The sequence below is a fragment of the Mauremys mutica genome, chromosome 7, assembly GCF_020497125.1.
Source record: "Mauremys mutica isolate MM-2020 ecotype Southern chromosome 7, ASM2049712v1, whole genome shotgun sequence".
NCBI classification, from domain to species: Eukaryota; Metazoa; Chordata; order Testudines; family Geoemydidae; genus Mauremys; species Mauremys mutica.
The window spans coordinates 70,436,441-70,458,542 of record NC_059078.1 but is presented as its reverse complement, the minus strand read 5'-3'; the positions used below and the strand labels follow the sequence as shown (position 1 = coordinate 70,458,542).

Here is a 22,102-nt window from a genome sequence, read left to right as displayed (position 1 = left end):
CCCAGCCTTTGTTGGTTACAAGGAGCCGAACTAGAACTCAAGTGGTATAAGAGAAGCCTTCTCTTACTAGAAGGTCTATTTTCTAGACTTGACCGCTCCAGTATTTCTGGAGCCAGAGGCCTCAGAGTCAGGCTGGATATTTTCTTGTGAGCTAAAGAGGTAAGTGGAATGTGGGCACTCATGCCCGTGAACTAATAGACAACAGACCGAGTGTTGTTTTATGTGACTAAGCTATGGAGAACCAGGTCCGCATGGATGGCCAGTCTGGAAAAAAAAAAAAAAAAGGAAGTTTTTTCATAACAAGAGCCGCAATCTAGATGCACAGCACATTCTGAGCATAAAGAAAGTGATAACGGATGGTTTGTACCAGAGCAAAGGTCCAGGTCCAGAGAGATTTCTTCACCTGTGTCACACAATATCCAAAGCTGGGCTTGTTCATCAGTTCTGAAACACACACAATTCTTTAGAGGAAAAATGTGTTCTTGATGCCCTTGACAGGACCCATTGGCTTTCTTACACCACACTCCAAGTAGTGCTGGCAAAATTAATGAAGGATTGGCCAGAGAAGCATCTGAACTTTCCCATTGAACTTCCAGGCCTCCATTTATCAGTGTTACCATTTTAAAAGACAGCCTTCCCTCAGATCACCTGGAAGCTGGATAAAACAACATGACAACACTAGGAGTAGGAAGACACCACTTTTGTGAGTGGTTCTCTGATGATAGTGCCTGCAGTCCAGCAGTGATTCCTCTTGAACATCTGTGCCCAAGTCCCATGCTTTGAATGGGCAAAGAATGCTTCTGCTTTTTCCCCCCTTTGCTATTGCATTGACGACAGATTAAAAGACCCTGGTTCTGAGTCTGGATAGTCCAGGAATGCCTATGAAACCCCTACTCAGCTACCTATACTCAGATTGCTCAGGTCAAGAGGGAAAATAAGCTGAGTGGGAGTGCAGTGAAAGAGGGAGGTATTGGCTAAGACACACAGAGTACTCCCCAATCCCTACATCCTGCCCATGGCTTCAAGGAACTGTTGATGGTCTATTGAGCGTGAAATCCAAGGTCTTGTGGGGTTGCTGGCAACTTAGAATATGGGCACAACAAGCTTCTCATGGATGAGTCGATATAAGTGACCAACAGAATTTGGATCTACAAGTTAAGTTTCAACTCTAGCACAGTCACTAAGAGACAATACTGGGGCTATTCAGGGAAGATGTTAGAAGGGTAATTATGTGTGTGTTTATTTCTGTATGATCCAAAACTCCTCTGCATATGTCACAGGGGACAATGGTAGTGTGCAAACTTGCTAGGGATTATTATGCATCAACACCATTCTGATAACACCAATTAATGTGGATGAACCCACAATTTATTTTAACAAACATCAAATCTGGGTTTAAAAAAAAAAAGAGCCAGATCCTTTTATAATCAATAGACCCACCTGTAGTTTGCATTCAAGATAAGGGCAGCCAGATCTCATGCTTCTAGGTCTCAAATGACTTCCAGGGATGGAAAGATTCCTACCCCTGTAAAACATTACTCAGCTGAGGCCTGACCCTCTAAGATACTAACTGAACACATCTCCTTAAAAATGCTAAGCACCCTAGCACTTCTCAGGAGTGGCTCAGCAGTTTACAGGAGCCAGCCTTTGTGACACGTGTCACAGAGTCCCTGGGCGATGCTCTGGAACTGTTCCCCACAAAGCCAGTCAGGACTTTGGGGAGCCTCCTCTTCCTTGGAGCAGACTGTTTTCAGGGCAAGAAGCTCACACGTCTTCACCTCCTGGGTCTCTCCTTGGAGCATTCAGCATCCTCTGCCCCTCCGTGCACTTCCCACAGCGAGCCTGCCCCAGCGGGGTTCTGGGGAAGCCACAGGGTCCTGCACCCCCACTTTGCAGTCAGACGTGACTCTCAGCCAGCCAGTAAAACAGAGGTTTATTAGATGACAGGAACATGGTCTAAAATAGAGCTTGTAGGTACAGCAAATGGGACCCCTCAGCTGGGTCCATTCTGGGGGGGCAGCAAGCCAGACCCCCACGTCTGCACTTCACTCCTCGTCCCCAGCCAGCTCCAGACTGCCAATCCCCTCCAGCCCCTCCTTCTCTGCTCAGTTCCTTTCCTGGGCCAGGAGGTCACCTGATCTCTTTGTCTCCAACACCTTCAGTTGGCACCTTTGCAGAGAAAGGGCCCAGGCCATCAGTTGCTAGGAGACAGCGTGCCAGGCATTTAGGTGCACTGGCCCTTTGCTCTGTAGCAATCACACACCCTTATTCCATCACCTAGATACTTAAGAACTGCATAGAGGACACTGAGGCACCAACACAGTATTCAGAGAAAACATTAAGAACATTCCCAGTTCGCCACAACATGCATTATAGATTTTTTTTTAAAAACTTCCTCTGAATCAGGTGTGGGCCACTACACTTGATGGACTAGAAGTCTGACTGACCAAGAAAAATACTGTAGACTAATCCTCCAGTCAATGGTAGTTTTGGATTAAGGACTGCAGATTCATAGATTTTAAGGCCAGAAGGAATCATTATGATCTACCAGTCTGACCCTCCTGCACAGACCATAACCTTTCAGCCAGTAATTTCTGCATCAAGAGTATAACTTGTGGTTCATTCAGTCCTATGTTCTGAAGTGCATTGAGAACAAAGATCAATGGAAAACAAATCAATACTTGCATATTTGTAAGTTATAAAAAGCATCATCACCACCAGCAGCAGCAATTATAAGGCACCACTCGGAGTGGTACAAGTGCATTCTACATGGCTTGGACTTGAGGTCCAATGGGTTTTCCCCTAATACAGGGAGCACATAGCCCAGGACCCCCTGCAGCACTCTATCCATAATGGCAGATTAGAAAACCCTTTGCCAGTTTTATTACTACTTTTATTTCCGTAGCACTTAGAGACTCCCAAGGCTGTGGCACCCCACTGTGCTAGGCACTGTACTAGCGCACAGTAAGAAACGGTCCTTGCCCCCCAGGCACTGACAATTTAAGGGTGGGTTTTTCCAAAGTTGCTCAGGGATTTAGGCACCCAAGTTGCACAGAAAGTCATTTGGACTTCTGCCCCTAAATCCCTCCAGCACTTTGGAAAGCCTCCCCTGAACAAACAAGACAGACCAAGGAAGAATTATAATCACTGTACAGACTTGAAATCAGGGCACAGAGAGATTTAAGCAACTTGCCTAAGATCATGAAGGAAGTCTGTGTCTGAGGTGGGAACAGAACCCAGATTTCCCAAGTCCCAGAGCCTTAGCCATTCATAACCATGCCTTAATGGTAAGCCTACCTCTCTACAGACTAAATGCACTGGGTGATGGAGCCAATACATCACAACCGGAGAGTTTAGCTGGAGTTTGTTTCAGTTAAAATAAACTAATTGAATAACCAAGCTGGGAAATGGTTTGGACACTATACATACAGCAGGCACATTTGTCTCAGTTCCTTATGTGCGATGTTCTACAGTTAATGGATGTAAAGCTCAGGCCTGATTATGTCTGCTGCCCAGCAGTCAAGCTGCAATAGCAAGTTCTATGTATTTTCTATCTCTCTCTGTGTGTATAGCATTAGCTTCACTAATTCAGCATCATCATAGGCAGAGCCAAGTCAAACCCTCTATTTGGCTTCAGCTTGACCAGCAGTCCTGTCTGAACAGTCACTGTGACCTCAGTCCAAACAAACGCCACTGCTTAAAGCTGGCAGTATTATCCCCTTAACAATCTGACACCTCCTTAATATGGGAATTAAAAATGTGGAGGCATGATGAGTTTAAATGGCTACACTTTGTGTGGTTCATTCCCTGTGATGCTAATGTTACAATAATTCCACAAAGTCCCTTGAATGGACGGAGGCTTCTTCCTTAAGAAAGCCAAAAGAACAATATTTACTTCAGGGTTGGCTGCATCTGTTAGGAAAGAGAAGGATCAAAGCTAAAACAGTTGTAAACATTTTTATAATTAAAAAAAAATCTTAAAATATAGAGTTCTGAGTTTATTAACCAAATGAGAAGTTTTCATGTAAGAAATGACAAACAACACAGATGAGAAGGGTGGTCTTGTGTTAGAGGCACTGGACTCAATTCTGGAGATCTAGGTTCTATTCTGGACTCTGCTGAAAATGTCTAACATGACCTTGGAGAAGTCACTTTCTCTCTCTCTGACTCAGCTCCTCATTTGTAAAAAATGGGATGATAATACTTCACCTGTCCGTCTTGTCTGTATAGGTGGAAATGCTCAAATGTGTGCTTAACTTTGAGTACATTGCTATCAGTGTGGCTACTGAATATTTAGCACAAACGTAAGGATTTGCAGGATCAGAGCCTTGGATTGTAAGATCTTTGGGGCAGGGAACGTTCATACCTGTCTGTACCTAGCACAACTGGCCATTGATCTCAACTGGGGACTCCACACACTATTGTAATACAATAATTAACAGTAGACCATGATCACCAACAGAAAGACATCTAACATGCCATTAACACCATATTCCAGAAATACACAAAGTAAATGTCCCACAAGATGGTTCATTTTTCAGTATTTCATTGACCACTTCAGGCCTTTTTCCATCAGGATATATTTACAGAAAGGTAAAATCTTTGAGTCCCATAGATAAGTCAATTCAGTCTTCACCTGTACCGGTGGGACAAGTTCATTCCCAGTGCTGCTTCACTGATTCCAGTGCAGTGACCTCAGCGATCACTTTGGCCACTGAGAGCTTTAGAAAATATTGAATAACTACAATCACTTTTGTTTTTCTAGGGAACTGGGAAAGGAAAGGAAAAACAAAAAGCATTACCTATAAAGCAGAGCAACAAAATACACAAAGAGGTGAAGCACAACTCCAACTATAGCACCATAAGGAGGCAGAAGGGATCCAGGGGAAGTGATGTCCGTGGCTCCAGCCCCAGGTACAGCCCTGGGACTGTCCATCACTTGTAAGGAGCAATCTAGTTCTAAGTCACACAGCAATATTCTCCAACCTTTGCCAGAAAGGATCATAGTCTTCCTCTTCCCTGGAGCATTCCCTGGGAGTTCTGTTCTTTAAAACCTTGGAGTAGAGAAACTGTGCTGCAAAATTCATAGCAATTCCCAGCGTTAGCCAAAGCGGCGAGACCCCAGGCAACTGACCCACTTGCCTTTGGAACGTACCGCCCCTGTCAAGCCTGGGAGGGATGTGTGCTCTGTAGGCGACTTGCAGTAAGCAGCTCTCCAATGCTAGACAGGGCAAAAGAAATGACTTTGAGAATTGGCTGCTGCTATTTAAAGAGATTATTTCCCAGGCCAGCCTGTCCCTGTCAATTTGAGTCAGGGCCTGGATTATACTTAGGTGACATTCAGTTGGCAGAACACGTAAAGCTTTATATACTTAGCTACAGAGCATGATCTAGGTTTGTTAAATGGCTCATGAAGTTAGCAACATTGACTTCTGCAGAAAAACCACAAGGAAAGGCTGCCACTTTCCTGAGGGGGTCATAATGGTTTGTGAATTCGCAATGGGGCATTTTACAGATACCTGGGTTTTATATTATTTAACCTACAAGCTTAGGAAGCAGAGTTTTAGCATGCTGGATCCTTGGTAGTCTGGAATCCAAGCCCTGAATTCAGCAGTGTCAGCAGCAGAGTTGCTGAGTGATAGGATGCTTTGCTCAGGGTCTTCAGAGTAGGAGAAAAGTCTACACAGCTCATTCAGGGAAAGTAGGAAGACGAGCCCTTTGGGGTTAGAGGCAGAAGATTGCAGTGACATGTCTCTGAGGTCAGTTCTGACCCCTGGTATATGGGTGCTGTAAAGGAGCATTACTAAAAATCAGTGGCAGAGGTACAGAGCTGCAAGACTTATGTATTATTGGTGGGGAAAGATACGTCAGGAACAGTGAATTTCACTTCTTTCCCAAGTGACAGAGCATAAGATTTAGACTGCTTGGGAACCCCTACATTACCGCAGACTTGTCAATTGTACCACCACAGTCTCGGTCATTTTTTCCTCCTTCTTCCACACAACAGGCCTGTATGCATTCACTCCCTCATCCGAACTCCCCAAGCCGTGACACAGTTGCTTCACTCTCCCTCAGCTCTCCATACTTCCCCCACTTCCAGTTCTCCCACTCATCAGCTGTTTCGGGTCGGGAGTGGCCTTGGCTGGGAACCATGAGAGGCCATGCTACACGTGGTCTCACCTCAGCAGAGTGCCATGGGTGCAGACACACCATGTTCAGGTCAGTGGCTACAGCCAGAGCCCTCAGTCTTGTACATGTCAGCTAAGACCAGGGCCAGTTTATTAAGGGGCAAGGAGGGAAGGTGAGTGGACTTTCAAGGAGTCATCAGCTGCTTTACCTGGAGAACATTTGAAGAGTGGGGGTGGAGTGGGTATAGGGTGACCAGATGTCCCGATTTTATAGGGACAGTCCCGATTTTGAGGTCTTTTTCTTATATAGGCTCCTATTACCCCCCACCCCGTCCCGATTTTTCACACTTGCTGTCTGGTCACCCTAAGTGGGTAAAGGTTCACACTGCTCCTATTGATATAAACCAGTGCTATTTATTTCAGATGCTCTGAGAAGGATCCTATTATTATTATTACAAGCATTTATGAGGCACTCCTAACTAATTGCCAAGTGCACTTCACATGGTTTCGATTAAAGACAAAAACATTTCCCAAGGCATAGGGAGCCCCTGCAGCATTGCTGCTTTCAGAGCAGAGATGGGGAAAACCTGCACTGAATGCTAGGGGGAAGGGAGAGAGAAATGAGGACCATATATTTCAGGTATAACAAACGCTGTGAATGCCCCAGGCTGGCCTGACACCCCTAGGTTGAAAAACACTGTTGTAAATACTGAAGACTGCGGTCACCGTTTTAAAGATGCTACAAGCCAAAAAGTAATACTAATTTTCCATTCTATCACCTCTCACAAACCAGCTTCTTAGGAATTTATTTTACTCTTTTAATACATGGGGAAGCTGAGGCACAGAGAGTGTGCAGTGAGTCAGTGGCAGAGCTGGGAACAGAACCCATGAAGCCAACTTCTGCCAATGACCACATATTTTTAGGTTTGTACAGCACCTAGCACAAAGGGATCCACGTTCGGGACCATGAGGCACTACTACTATTGTTTGTATTATGGTAACAGGGAATCCTTAGAACTATTTTGCCTAGCAGCTGCCAGCCAGTTTACCAAGTTGAGGCTATTCTGGGGAGAAACATTCAAAACTAACTGCCATCCTGCAAAGACACTCTCCAACTGCTGGGAGAAGACACTTCCACAGTGAGGTTCAAGTCCATGTCAAGTGTCCATATCCCAGACTGAAAGCCCTGCCAATTAAGTTTAGGCTGGAAATGCTGACTGAGCTGTAACTCAGAAGGTGCTGCATTACCATAATTGCTCTGAAAGTTAACAGCCATTTTCCAAGCTGCTATTTCCTTAATGAGAGATAAACGGTTAAACATGCCCTATTATTAGAGGTCTCTTCCTCTCATTCTTGCCTGTCAAACTTCATTGTCACTGAAAGCTTCTTATGCTCTGCTGGCTTGCACTGCCCAGACACACGCTGGCCCTGCTTACATACTATACCACACGTGCACTTGCTTTCTCCTCTTTTGAAGCAACCGGATTTTATCACCCTTTGTGGGCACCAATTTTATTTTGAATGTCTATAGTTATTTCCCTGACCTTGACCGCTCTCTCTCTCACTTAAACCCTCTTCATAGCTAGGCAGCCTTCATCTAGGAAGTTAATCTGGTCTTTCCCTCTCCCTAACACCCCTCTCCAGGAAATTCTGTTTCCTTCCTTTTTGCTACTGCTATTATTGGAAGGAGTCAGATTATCATGGTGCACTTCCCATTGCTGTCCAAAAACCCGAAACATCCAAGCCTGTCTCCAGTACTGAGTATTAAACCCTAGAGTTACTAATGAGGCACACTATTCCCTTTTTTCTTTACGGAGACCAAGGGACCTGTCTCAGACTCTGTGCACCTTTGACTTAACATTAAGAAGGTCATACATATCCATATAAAGATACCTCAAAATAATTTATCTAATGCACATCAAGATTTAACAGAGGTGATCAAAAATTTTTAATTCAGAAATTGGAATTGTATAAAAATGATTCCCCACCCCCACCCCAAGAAAATGTTATTGTTGATTGTTTTCCTGTTTCTCTTAACAGGTAAAAACAATTTCCAAAGAGATTTGCGCACACACACACACACTTTCTTACTCCCCCTCACCCCCCCAATAGTAGGTAATGGTAAGAATGTGCGATAACAGCCGTGACGAGTTGAAAGTGTTACTTTCTGTCTGTTAAACACTTTCAGACAAAGCCATATTTTCACCTTTCAGAGCAATGCTTCCGAACATTTAACAGTGTTTCCTCACACAGTAAGAAAGTGGGTGTGGACACTTTCCAACCTTTTCTAAATTTCCTATGGGAAAATTTCAAAAGGGGATTTTTCCTGCAAATAATTTCATGGGGAAAAAATCATGGTTTTCCAACAAGCTCTAAAATTAAGGGCTTGCCTACACTGCCCAACAGTTTGGATTACAGGGCTGTGAATAGCAACACACACCCCAAAGTGCAGCACTGTAACTCCCACGTCTGGACATGAACTAAAAAGTTCCTAGTTTGCATTAATGTAGTTCTGTTTGAAGAGGACAAAGTTAACGTGACCACAGTGTCCACATAGGGCAGTAACAGTGCAGGACGTGAGTGCGCACTGCTATTCACATCCCAGTAGTCTGAACTGTGAGGCAGTGCAGACATAGTCTAAGAGACCCCTCCGGTGGGACTTAATTTTAGTAAATCCTGAAGCACCTAAAACCAGGGCAGCTAAACACTGGTTAAGGGATTAAAAGATGGCCCAAAACCCAAATTGCAGATGAAGCAATGAACATCTCACTCTAACAGATACAACCAAAACCCAGAGTCACATCACTGCAGAACTCCAATGGTTCCAATCCAGACAGCCCTCTGCTTTAGGGAGTTTGAATTCAGCCCAGTACAGAGATAGAATGAGCTTCAAACTTTTGATCAAAACTCAGATCCAGGAGGCTGGTGCCATCTTTAATTGCAAATTTTATGTATAATCTGCAACAATTAATTAGTGAGAGCAGAAGAAGAGCTTGAAATGGCCTATTCACAATGGAAAATGAAATTAGTTCATGCTCCTATATCAACACTTTGCTATAAATATTCCTAGCCTTGATTCAGCAAAGCATTTAAGCAAATGTTTAACTTTAAGCACATGCTTTGCTTAATAGGGATCGTCTGGTTTTAAGCACATACTTGATGCTTTGCCAAATCGGGACCTAATCCAGTACAAAACTATAGTATTTGAACTGTGTTAACTATATCATCATAAGCAACAACGACATGGTAGTTTTAACAGTCTTATTCCTCAGTAATTCATTGTCTTTTCAGGCCTCCCCTCCTTCCACTCCCCCTGGCAAAGCCTTGTAATTGCTAGAGGTACTTTACTTGATCATTCAGACCAGCATAAACATAGCAAAGAAACCCTGAGGTTAGCCCCCACAGCTGGTCAAGTGGACACTGACAGTTGAAGTCATCACGGTGAGGTCACCACACTAGCTCTCACACTGCCACCAAATGCAACTACTGTCAGCTGTGAGAAGGACATCAGTCCACTGGAAGCCGCAGTGAAACATTTCATATAGGCCACCAAACAGCCTTTTGGTCACTACTAGCCAGCAACAGATTTGAACTAATGACCTAGAAGTGAAAGATTCTCTAGCTCATTAGCAATCCCCTCAATGAGCCATCCAATTCCCTATAAATCCCTTTTTCCAATATCAGTCCCAGTAAGTCAGTTGTTTGCAAGCTTTAGTAACTATCATGGTTGACTGAGCGACTCACAAGGTGCCTTGTTCCCTGCTTGATTCTGCAGCAAGCAGCATACTTACACTTCTACAGTACACCATCTATTTTAAAGGATGATCCAGATAACCCTTCACATGTAACCTCACCGTCTGCCTCGTGGATATGAATTACCAGACGTCCCACAATTAGCTCTTGCATAGCACTGGGTAAAGTACGTTGTGTTAGGTTCAATCATTTTGAACCTGTTCTGAAACTGGAAAAGAGCACGTCCTTCGGGATAGGCCATCTCATTAACCTCTTAGCAGCAGAGTGCAAAGGGAAGTCACCTAACTATTTGGGGAATGGTCTGTGCATGTATTTAAAGAACAGTAATCTAACTTCCAAGTCAGCTTGCTACAATGATTTTGGATGTGTTCAAGGTTCTAGCCACACTCTTTAAATAGCCCTAAGAGCCCTTGTAATTGCTGACTAAATTTTTTAAAGGATTTACTGGACTATTAGCCTTAGTAATACCCCATGGCAGTGAGTTGCCTAGGACACATTGTCCCTTTCAATCTCTTCCTCATTCATTAACTCCCCACATTGTGTGTAAGAAATGTGGGGCTTGGGATTCACACTTTTCTCAGACTCCTTGAATATCTGGTTGCAACAAGCTGAACAGAGGAAGCACATGAGCCCTAACTTTCAGCCTTCTTCTGTGAAGAAGGGGGAGGGATAGCTCAGTGGTTTGAGCATTGGCCTGCTAAACCCAGGGTTATGAGTTCAATCCTTAAGGGGGCCATTTAGGGATTGGTCCTGCTTTGACCAGGGGGTTGGACTAGATGATCTCCTAAGGTCCCTTCCAACCCTAATAATCTATGATTCCATGAAGCAATTTAACTCAGAAACCAAATTTACTACTACCACATTTTGCTGATCTTGCAAGGACTTTTTGTTCTTTGACTCAGCTTTAAATGCCAAGTATTGCAATTATGATCTCAAAATGCATTTCATAGGAATGCAATTAGTACTGCAATGGTATGGGAAGTAACCACAATTTTGAATCAAAACAATTTGAACAGGGCTGCAGAGTTAGGGCTTTATCCTACAGAGTCACTGCTTTGTATATTTCACTCTGTTCAGAGTCCTAGTGACTTCTCCACACAGTAAGAATTGCAGAGCCCATTTCACCCAAAAGGATCGTAAGTACATTATACAATTTAAGTGACATACAGGGTTCCATTTATTCTTCACTGAAATGCAGCAACCTCCAAGCCAGAATACTGTTGAAGAACATACAATAACCAAAACAGGAAGGAAAAACTATCTTTCACAATTAAAACTATGAGAATTTAAATAGACAAGAAAATGAACCTGGTGGCCTGGCTAAATTCCAGCCTGAATAACACCCCTATTCAAATACAAAACAATTGCTATGAGATCTTTAAAGACCATAAGGGGTCAAGATCTCAAAGCAGAGAACTTCCAAAAAAACAGTGTTCTTTAAATACCACACTGTAGCTCAATACTGACCTAAAAGGGAAGAAAGCCGCCATCTCCACACTATGCAGCATTTTAAGAGCCTCTTATACATCCCACACCCACACTTTATTTGGAGCAGGGAGATCGCAAACCCAGGTAGCATCATGACTGTAGGCACATCTAGCAAATGGGTCTCAAGTGAAGCCAGCGTTCTGTCAGAGACCCTTTAATTTTATAAAGAGACAATCTTTTCCATTACTTTACACACTATACCACAACCCCCACATGGTTCAGATGTTTGCGATATTTTATTCTGGGTCTTTAATTCACTACCAGTGTGACAAGTTTTACCTACTGTAGCATTTTATGCCAATACCGGAGATGAACTCATCTTCAGGGTGAATGTCACATGGTAATCCTTAATCTTTTGCATCAGCACATGAACACTTTACCTTCAGTGAAACTCAGATCAGGTGAAAAGATATAGACAGTAATAACTGATTGCAGGACAGAACCCTTAGTCTTTTTATACAAATGTTTGTGCTAACTTTTATGCATCTTGGTGGTACATTCCTGACACACAGAGTCATAAAAACGCTCTACATGCTGTACTGGACTCATTAAGGTACATGTTATTCCCCAAACAGCCTGCCCTTGGCACTGACCACTCCCTCTTCTCATGAAAGACATCCCAAGGCTGTGTAATGCTTTCCACATGTGAAAGAACAGCTTACTCGTTTCACTGCAGCCCTAGTTTAGAAGGTTCTGTGCTGTCCTTTTTCGAGAGTCAACACAAAAACAAAGTGATCGTGTTGGCTTTTAAAATGGGGCAGGAGGGGAAATTCACTTGCATGAAACCAGAGTGAACTCATTTTGGACAGCACAAGAGACTATTATCCTAGTAAAGAAAACCTCCCTTGAATTATGTCACTTAAAGGTGGGTTCACAGGATGTAGTTAAGTTTTCCATATCTAAGATGAGTAATATTTCCAACATAAGCATACAATGGCATGGGTGGGAACGGCATGTCTCCAAGGTGGAGGGATCTTTGGGGAATTTGATTAGCTACAGAAGGAGGGAAAATGGGGCCTATGGTAAAGCCAACACTCAAAGTTGTAAAACAAGGCAACACAGGAAAACAAAATGATCACTTAGAATTATGCTGTGCAGTGATGCAACTGACATTTTACAGAACATCATTATATAAAAACTAATGTGGCCACACAAAATGTGTGAGGTGAAGAGCCAACAAGAAACACACAAAATATAGAACAAACACTAACTGATAGCAAATTTCTTTTGATCAGTTTCAAGTTCTGTTCTACCTAATGCTCTGTTCAATCTTACAGACCGCATAACTCAGAGTTTAGTGGTGAGTAAGATCAGAATGTGTCCCCATCTGTTCATATTTGTAAAATAGCAGCTGAGGTATGTGGGCACAGTTTTCATCTTATTGTTCATTATCTCCAGGGAGCAACTGAATAACCTCCCCCAAAATGATGCAGCAGGCTGAAATGAGTGGGAACAGAAACAGCTTTCCTACGCCACGTAAAGTGGAAAGAAGGGAGGAAAACCAATTCAAAGAAAAATATCTGTCAGTGTAACACTCTGGAATGGAGTCAGAGACTTTTCTGCAAGACACTTACTGTGTGGGATACAGACACAGACCATGTTCATTTATAATTCAGATACATGTGCAGAAGTTAGCTTCCAAAATTCATATTTAGACACCTATGTAAGTGATCTGATTTTCACAAAGGCCGAGTACCTTCACATGCCTAGGCCAATATGCGCTAGTCCAGTGATATTCAGACTTCAGTGGTTCAGGAGCCAAATGTTGATTCCTAATTATCCAAAAGAGCCACAGTCATGTGAATTCATTATTTCATTTACAATAGTGCTGTATATTCATATTTAAAACAGTATGATAGGGGAAATATTTAATTTTTATATCTTATTCTCACAGCAAAATGACTGACCAAGTAGTATTATTTTATCAATTACAATTGATTAACAGAGTAAAAGCATGCTGATTGGTTAATAATTACATCACACAGTATTTTAATATCATGTGCTGCAAAGAGCTACTGGAAACACATTAAAGAGCCATTTGAGGCTTGCGAGCCTCAGTCTGAGTATCACTGCTCCAGACCTTCCTGCAATTCAGAGACAAAAATAGGTGTTGTGTGCTCTTTACACAAACAATGTGAAGGAACCACAGGCACAGTGGGGACCAAATGGCTGTGTTTACTCACTATTTACAGCACACTAAGCTTCGCTATGTTCTCTGGTCATGTTCTGCTAGACTCCAACAGAACAGACTGTGATGGTTACCAGAGGGCTCACACACCATTTACAGGGACACCCGGGGGGGGAGGGGGGATGGCGCAAGTGGGGCCATTTGCCCCAGGCCCCGAGCCCCGCAGGGGCCCCGTGAGCCCTGGCCCGGCGGCGGTCCGGGTCTTCAGCAGCATTTCAGCGGCGGGGGGCCCTTCAATGCTGAGCGACTGAAGAACCCCCCTGCCTCAGAAATGCTGCCAAAGACCCGGACCGCCGCTGGGTGAGTACAAGCGCCGCAGATCCCCCACTTTGCTCCAGGCCCCCTGAATCCTCTGGGCAGCCCTGACCATTTAAAAGGATAATACCTAACGTCTATATTTATTGTTGTGCACTAAAGCATCTCTCTAACTGCCAAGACAGATGTATCCGATGCAAAATGTGGACAAAAAAAAAATTATGCAGGCAACTGATTGCTGTGGGATTCATTTCTTCAGCATAAGTAAATTTTTATACTTTTTGTTTCATGCTTCATTTCTGATTTAAGCCATATTCAACAATGAAAGTGAAACAACTCCCAGTTTGATGGAAGGAAGGTAACTTTGGGACTAAAATGAGGGTGCCAGAAAGTAGTGCACCAAAATGACCTGTGGTTTAATGCCATAAATGAGGCTTCTGCTTGCCTTAATGTTAAAAAACATCATTTTAACACAGGCAGAAGTAGAGACAGTACTAGCACTGCAGATACACAGAAATGTCTAACAAATCATTTAGAACCAACATATTATACTGACCAGGGAAAATAATATCTAGATAGAGAAGCATGAATAAATTCATATTATGCAACCACACCAGTCTTTAAATGTATCGTTCCCCTTTTACAGGCACTAGCATCCCTTGCTGACACCAGCATTGTCCCTCAGATGAGTGGTAGCAGATGTTTGGGGCCTTGCAGGTTGGCTCCCAGTTCAGAAGAAATCAGTAACTCAGATCCTATGTTTAGTTTGCACTATTTACACATGTCAGTCCTGGAACAGAGGTGGTCAAATCATCACACAGGGCAACCCCATTTTTCAGAAATCACAGCCCAAAATTAATGTCCGGTTACTAGGAATTAACTCTGCCCCAAGAATTTACTCTAATCAGAGATCAAGCTCTGATGCCGCCTCACAGCTCCTTCTCCAAGGACCCTTTCCCTACACACAAACTTGCAAAACAAAAACTAGCAATAACACAGCTTGTGTGCCAAGATGGCACTTTTGATTGCTTGCACACTTAGAAAGAACTCAGAAGAAAACTATGTAATAGCACCACTGGGGGACACCTGCCAGAACAGCATAATAAAGACCAATCAGACCAAAATAGACAAGAAAAATGAGCATCACGAAAGGAACAAGAGTAAACAGATGACTGTGGTTTTCCCCTTTTGTAATTCACGTACAGAATTATTGTCTCCTGATACTGTAGAGTGATCTGCCATTACAGATTAGGTAAAAAGGAGGGCCATCCTCCCCATCCCACCCTCCCACTCTGATCATGGCCTGAAGGTGCTGCGCACATGGTCCAAAAAGGAGTACCAAGATGTGATCTTGATTCTGTCCAGACTTACACCCTTACCTGCAGACACTTATGCACTGTGAGCAGTCTCATTGATTTCAATGGAACTACTCACGGCTTCTAAACTTAAGCACCTGCTTAAGTCTTTGCAAAATTAGGGTCTAAGCCCTCAGACCCGCAATTGCATCCGTGCAGGAAGAACCCCATGCAGAGCCCCTGAGGTTTGCCAGGGTGAGTGGACTCTTCCATTCACAGTTAGAGGAAAAAGACCAGAAAGTGGTGGGGAGTGGCACAGTCCATAACTCACAAGGCTCAAGAATTACTATCATTTTCTATTAACTGCCCTTCTATTTGTTTCCCCATCTGTGTAATGAGGATAATGATACTGACCTCCTTTGTAAAGCACTTTGAAATCCATAGATCTCAAACTGTTATACAAGAGCTAGGGACTGGTGATTTTAAAAACTCAATACCTCAATTAACATTTAAAATTCATTTTGTGTACAATGTATGTATATCTACAAATGTAGCCAAAGAGCTAAAATTCTAATAAAACCTGAGAGCAGACACATGTAGGTTATTCTAGAATTGCTCAGAGTAGCTAGCATTCCTTATGGTGTTTAGTTATGTGATGTGTTGTGTTGATAAGAGCTCAAAAAGCCTTCATTTATGATGCATTGCTGCTTAGATGTGACAATAGAAACCATCAGTGATTGTGCACTTTGCTGAAAGCAAATAAATGTTTCCGCTCAGTGTTAGACAATACATCAGGGCGGATTTGGAAGTGGAACACTAAACTCTTTGCTTTCCAGTCAGCACTAGTAGTCCCAAGGTAAAGTACTTAATGGTTCAAAAAGTCTCTTACCCTGTTCTAGACTCGGCTGTGGCTACACTTAGTGCTTCAAAGCGCTGCCGCGGCAGCGCTTTGAAGCGCTAAGTGTAGTCAAAGCACCAGCCCTGGGAGAGAGCTCTCCCAGCGCTGTCCGTACTCCACCTCCCTGTGGGGAATAACATACAGCGCTGGGAGCCGCGCTCCCAGCGCTGGGGCTTTGACCACACTGGCGCTTTGCAGCACCGCAATTTGCAGCGCTGGAGAGGGTGTGTTTTCACACCCTGCTGCAGCGCTGCAAATTTGTAAGTGTAGCCAAGCCCTCATTGATCTAAATCCTCTTTCCTATCCTCCTGATGTGTCTGATTAAAACTGGATCACAGTTCAAACTGTGCTTAAAATCAGCTCGGTTGGCCCAGTTCCAGGTAGGCCTCATTTTCTGTTGGTGCAGTTGTGGCAACACCGAAATCAACCAAATGTCTGAATTGTGTGTGTGGGGGGGGGGGGGGGGGGGAAGAACAGCTGTGCAAAATGTATGCCTATTTGGCACATAGGCCAACAACAATAATGAAGGGACCCTGACAAAAATGTACACAAACAGGAAATAAACCTAAGAAATAGGTAACCTATAAGTACCAGAATCAGACTAAGAAATGAGTGAGATCAGGTAAGTGGACTACCTATGCAAGTTTCTGGATCATAGCTCTTGAGTTCAGAAAAAAAGTTTACCTGGGTCCTTCAATCTCATTGCTACCCACTACCCACCTTGCTTTTTGGTTGGTCTGCTCCCTATAATCATTCCCACTCACAAGTTAACTAGTCTAGGATCAGATCCTGCGGCCTTTGTGCAGTCAGATCTCCTGCTAACTTCATAAAGGCTGAAAGATCAGGCTCCTTATACTGACTATTTCCAGGAAGGACGTGTGGTGCCCCCCCCCCAATCTTTTTACAATACCCAGTTACCCACATGGGGCAGAACATTTTCTACTGCTTAGTCTACCTTTAATAAAAAAAAAAAAAAAAAAAAAAAAAAAGCTTTGGACCATTGCTTCTTGTTTTACCATCTTTTGAGGTGGAAAAAAGAGTTCCCTTCCTTAGTTGAGAGAAAGAATTCCTTCCTTGAAATTATTCATAGGCTTCTTACAATTCATATCATCTCCTCTTCTCCCATCCTGACTCTTCATTTCTTGAGTATAATCAATTAGCTCCCCGGTTCTCTCCTGTGTATTTTATCTTCCAATCTGTATAATATTTAGTGCTCTGTGAATTCTCTGTATCAGCTTTCCTCAGTGGCAATGTTACCAAGTGGCCTTAGAAGTGCATTAGCTTTCTAAGTAAGCATCAAATATTTTTTAAGAGGTCATAATAAAGTTATGAATGCCCTTGGATTACTATTTGGGTCACAACACTGTCCATATATATTAATGCAAAATAACTACTGATAAATAGGTGAAGCCACAACAAATAGGTCTGTGTGCGTACCTTCCACTGAATTCCAGTGTGGGGGTTCTACATTTAAGAACCACAAAATTAGCCACGAAGGACCATGTGAGGCACATCTGTACATTTAACTTTGTTTTGACAAAATGCTGCCACACAAATATTTTATCATCGTATGTACAAAACTAGTGTTATTGTAAAACTATAATTGATGTACCAAAACTTCACATTATAAGTAGCATCTAGCATTCTAAATAATGCAGAGCTTCACATGAAAGCCCTCACTTTATTTCACTTCCTGAATCTTGGTCATTATTTGTTCATTTCAGTTTCAGCATTTATTGGAATCATCACTGTGTCCCTGGTGTAACCATCTATACTTGAAACTGTACAGAACTGGTGTATATTTCTGTAAGGATTAGTGCATCTTAAGAAATACATTGTCTTTTTTAGAAAGGAACCTCAAGAGAAAAAGACAGAGGGAGGATCATAATTCAGATTATGCATCTGGCTCCTGACAACATCAACCAAAGCCTTGGCTCCTGCTAATTTAGATCTTTTATTAGGTAGTTTAGAGTGTGTCAAGTTTTTTTTATGCTGTGGACCTCATTCATGGCTATCTGCATTTCTATTCATGATCACAAACCATCTGTGTGGCAAATGCAGCAATTGTTTCCAAGAAATAAAGTCTTTGGGAAAGTATTTAAGATGCCTTTTCATGTAGGTTTGTAGCTGGAAATAAGGAGAAGCCAATGCTAGATGATCAGCCAGCTCTCATTTGACAGTTTTAGGTTTATTGTACATGCCAAAGCTGGTCAGGAGCCCTTATGTGATTAACTACGTAACTAAGAAAATATCAGACACTCGCATTCTCTGCTCAGCAAAGTTATGAACTGAAGTTCCCAGGCTTGTCTTTTGAAGGCATTGTGCAGGTTTCCTTTGAGGACAAAAGACAGAGGTCAGATATGAAGTGACCACGTTGTGAAAATTTCCCACTTCACTTTACATGGTGTTCTACAGCACACGTGAAGCCCTTACCTGTACTTAATCTGTCATACCTTGCATTTAGCTTGGACATTCTGGTTACCTTCCCCAGACCTGAATAAGAGCTCTGCGAAGCTCATAAGCTTGTCTCTCTCCCTAACAGAAGTTGATCCAATAAAAGATATTACCTCACCCACCTTGTCTCTCTCACATCCTGCGACCACCACAGCTACGACAACATGGCTAACATTTCTCCTACAATCTACTTTAAAGGATTCATGGCTTGCTTCTGCTATATGCCACCTGAAACATGACATGTGCTCTCTGTATGTTATCAGAAGATGGGTAAAAAATTAACCTTTTTTCTGCTGGTTCCTGCCTATTAAAAATACCACTGGAACATTACAGGTAACATAGCAGGAACATGGGGGAGCATTGAAGGTGTCTTTTATTCACTATGCACATTTTCATTGAAATGGCTTGTTTGGTCTCTCCCTTTGGCAAGACATTCCCTTTTCTGAATCAGTCGGTGACCTCCTGTAGCTATGGAAAAGGGAGCATAGGCCAATGGTTAGAGCCCAATTTAGGCGTCAGATTCAGGTTCTATTCCCAGCTCTACCTCTGACCTGCTGAATGGCCTTGGATAAGTTTGCTTTATATCCTGCACCTCAGTTTCCACACTTGTTAAGTGTTACCTATGTCGTGAGGCTTAATACACTCAGGCACCAAGTCACTCATGGCAACTGCTACAAAAATGCAAAGTAATACAGTGCTCAGCCTCATTGGTATTTGACAACATGACTTCCCTTCCTCCACAGGAGGAGAACCTTAACTTGCCATATGCAAGTCCTACAGCCACCTACGCCTCTCTCAGCAATCAATTTCTCATGCTTGTGATGAAAGAGGTTCTTTCTCCATTTTCAGTTGTTTTCCCACTTTGACAAGTGCAATTTACAAAGCTAACCTGCCAAAGACCCTAGCAATCTAATCCTGATCTCTGGGTTACTCAAATAATTCCCTGACTAGTTTTTCTGCAGTATGATATGCCATGGATCCATTTACCATTTGGTAACCCTGGTATACTCCACGTTAGTGGTGGATTGCACCTTTGTATGATCTAAAGTTGTATAATACAGGAAGTGTGTAACAAACGGGTGCAGTCTATTTAATAGAAAATATTCTGTATATTTAGGAAGCAGCATGCTTAGAATAGGGGACTGGAACTCACAAATTCTACTTCTGCTTCAGTCATTTAGACCTTAGTTAAGTCAATTTCTCCAGACCTAAGTTTACCCCTCTCTGATGTAGGTATAACTAATGTAACCCTTCTGCCAGGCCGAAACAATAGCAGCAAGGGCCGGGTTCAATACATAGGGGTCCCTTCCCCACAACATAATGCAAAACCAGCTCGAGCCCCCACCCAGTGACCTGGGAAAATCTTACACACACCCCTGGGCGCCTCGAGGAGGCAATACTTCCCCTCTCGCAAGCACAGAGTCTTGTGTAGCAGAAAAGGTTTAATACATGATAAACGACAAGCATTAAATTGGGACAATACCTCAGCTAGAGTTCATGGGTCAAACCGTGAGCAAAGACCCACCCCAGCAAATTGTGCCGTGTCCTTCTCTCAGGGCCCTTGAGTCCAGCAACCCCCAAATCACCCACAGTCCCAAAAGTCCCACCATCCAAAAGTCTTGGTCCCGGATCAGTGCAGCCCCAGAGTTCAAGAGTCTCTCTGCAGAGGTCCCCCTCCCCAGCCTGGGTAGAAAGGGGCACCTTACGTGGGTTTGGGGCCAACTGCCCTGCCTCGTCATGGGGTTCTGCTTCCACTAGTCGTCCCTGCAACCAGCTCAGCTCCGCTTACTCTGTGGGCTGCTCCGCTCTGCCAGCTGCTCTGGTCCACCAGCTGTCCTGTGAGCCACTCCAGCCGTCCTCACGAGCTGCTTGGCTCCACTCACCCAGTGGCTGCACAAACTGCTCCACTCCGCTCTGCCAGCTGCTCTGCTCCACGGTATAGCTTCAGGCTCCCCCACTCATAAGCACAGTACTCAGTGCTCTCAGCTCAGCAAGTCCAGCTCTTCAGTGATTTCAGCTCTTAGTGAGACCAGCTCATAGTAGGGGAGCCCCAGTGAGTTCAGCTCAGTAACCTGTATCTAGATTCTTAAGGGAATCAAAAATTAACTCTAACATTCCACAGTGGAGAGAGGCACAGGTGGAACTGGTGCTTCTGGCTCACACAAGAAGCCTGCACCACCCAGTACAGATCTCTGTCCCCAGCCTCTCTCCTTTCAATGGGTTTTGGAACTCATGTGCCCCATCTAGCAAGTGCTATCCAGCTGACAAGGAAACCCCCCATCACAAGACAATTTTGTAGTTCCCCATTTACCCAATCGGGGTGACAACATTTCATTCCTCCTGCCCCAATAACAACGAAATTGGGGCTCCCACAGCTGTGAAAACAACCATCCCATACTGCTTTGCGGTATGCTAAGTGGGGTGGGAGTGCCCATGCAAATAACTGAAATGCTAATGCGAATACTGGAACCTGCCACTCTGCACTCCCCATAATCTACCACCAGATGTCAGGGTAGAGCTCATCCTGACTCTGCTTACATCCTCCCCCCAGCCGAGAATTTGTCGTCCCGACAAATCACATTCCCTACTGTACCAACTTACTGGCCCCCATCAAACGGCCTCAGATAGCCCACTTTAGCTTCCACAAGCCTGTGTGCTAAATGTATTGGCTCCTCACTAGTCACCCCAGGTGCATCATAAGTTAACCGTTTCACTGGTCTTATTACCCTGTCTCGCCTATTGAGAATCTCTGTTGCTGTGGTAGGGGGGACATCCTCTGGAGTGACAGATGGGGAAGTTTCCTGTGAGTTCCCCTCAGATACTGGCATAGGCCCCTGCATTTCTAGCAGTGGAGTGTCGAAGGTGATTGGGGCATCTTCCATCTGTATGTCGCCACTGTCCAATAATCTGTGTAAGTCATCACATGGGGGTTCCACCAGTGGCTCAGGGGTGTCAGGAATGGGCCTAAATACTTCTGCCATAGGGTTTAGGGCAGAAGAGGAGGTGCTCTCTTTGGATTCAGCTGATTGAGACTGCAATCTTGTCTTCATCCTAGGATACACCATGGTTGTGTCTTCCTCCTCAGACTCACTCTCAGATGTGCTGAGTAGGGGTAAGTTAGCTGCAGGAGGCCGGCTGTCCACGTTGGAAGGTGGCTTTGGTACAGCACCTTCGTTCTGCCCAGTTGCCCTGTTGTGGCCCATCTCATAAGGGCTGCCCACCAATTCCCCCACCGGGAGCAAAAGGTTTCTATGCACCGTCTTTGTGTGCCCTGGACCCTCTTCAGGTTTGATCTTGTAGACCGGCAGATCTCCTAGCTTTTCCATTACCAAGTAAGGTATTGCCTTCCATCTGTCAGCTATCTTGTGTTTGCCAGCAATACCCATATTTCGCAGCAGGACTCTGTCCCCTGGCTGGAGCTCTTGCAGATGTACCCTAGCATCATATCGATGTTTGTTGCGGTCTGCATTCTTCCGAGCTGCAGATGGAGCTAAGTGATAAGCATCCCGCAGCTTTTCTCGTAGTCGGGATACATATTGCTGATGAGTTTCATAGCTATCTCCATCCTCGGATACACCAAAGCACAGGTCTATGGGTAATCTTGGTTCTCGCCCAAACATCAAGAAATATGGGGTGACTCCCG

General features: G+C 43.8%; 1 protein-coding gene across 3 annotated transcripts in view; it reads right to left on the bottom strand.

Annotated features, from left to right (window-relative positions):
- The window catches only part of LOC123374075 (putative threonine dehydratase), a 114,650-nt gene that overhangs the window by 49,203 nt on the left and 43,345 nt on the right, over positions 1-22,102 (bottom strand). The window contains exon 1 of one of the 3 annotated variants that reach the window (XM_045023526.1): positions 13,066-13,108. The exons of the other annotated variants lie outside the window; for them this stretch is intronic. The gene's annotated coding sequence lies outside the window, so the exon portion shown is untranslated. Of the gene's footprint in view, positions 1-13,065; positions 13,109-22,102 lie in introns of those variants that run through there. 3 annotated transcript variants of the gene reach the window in all.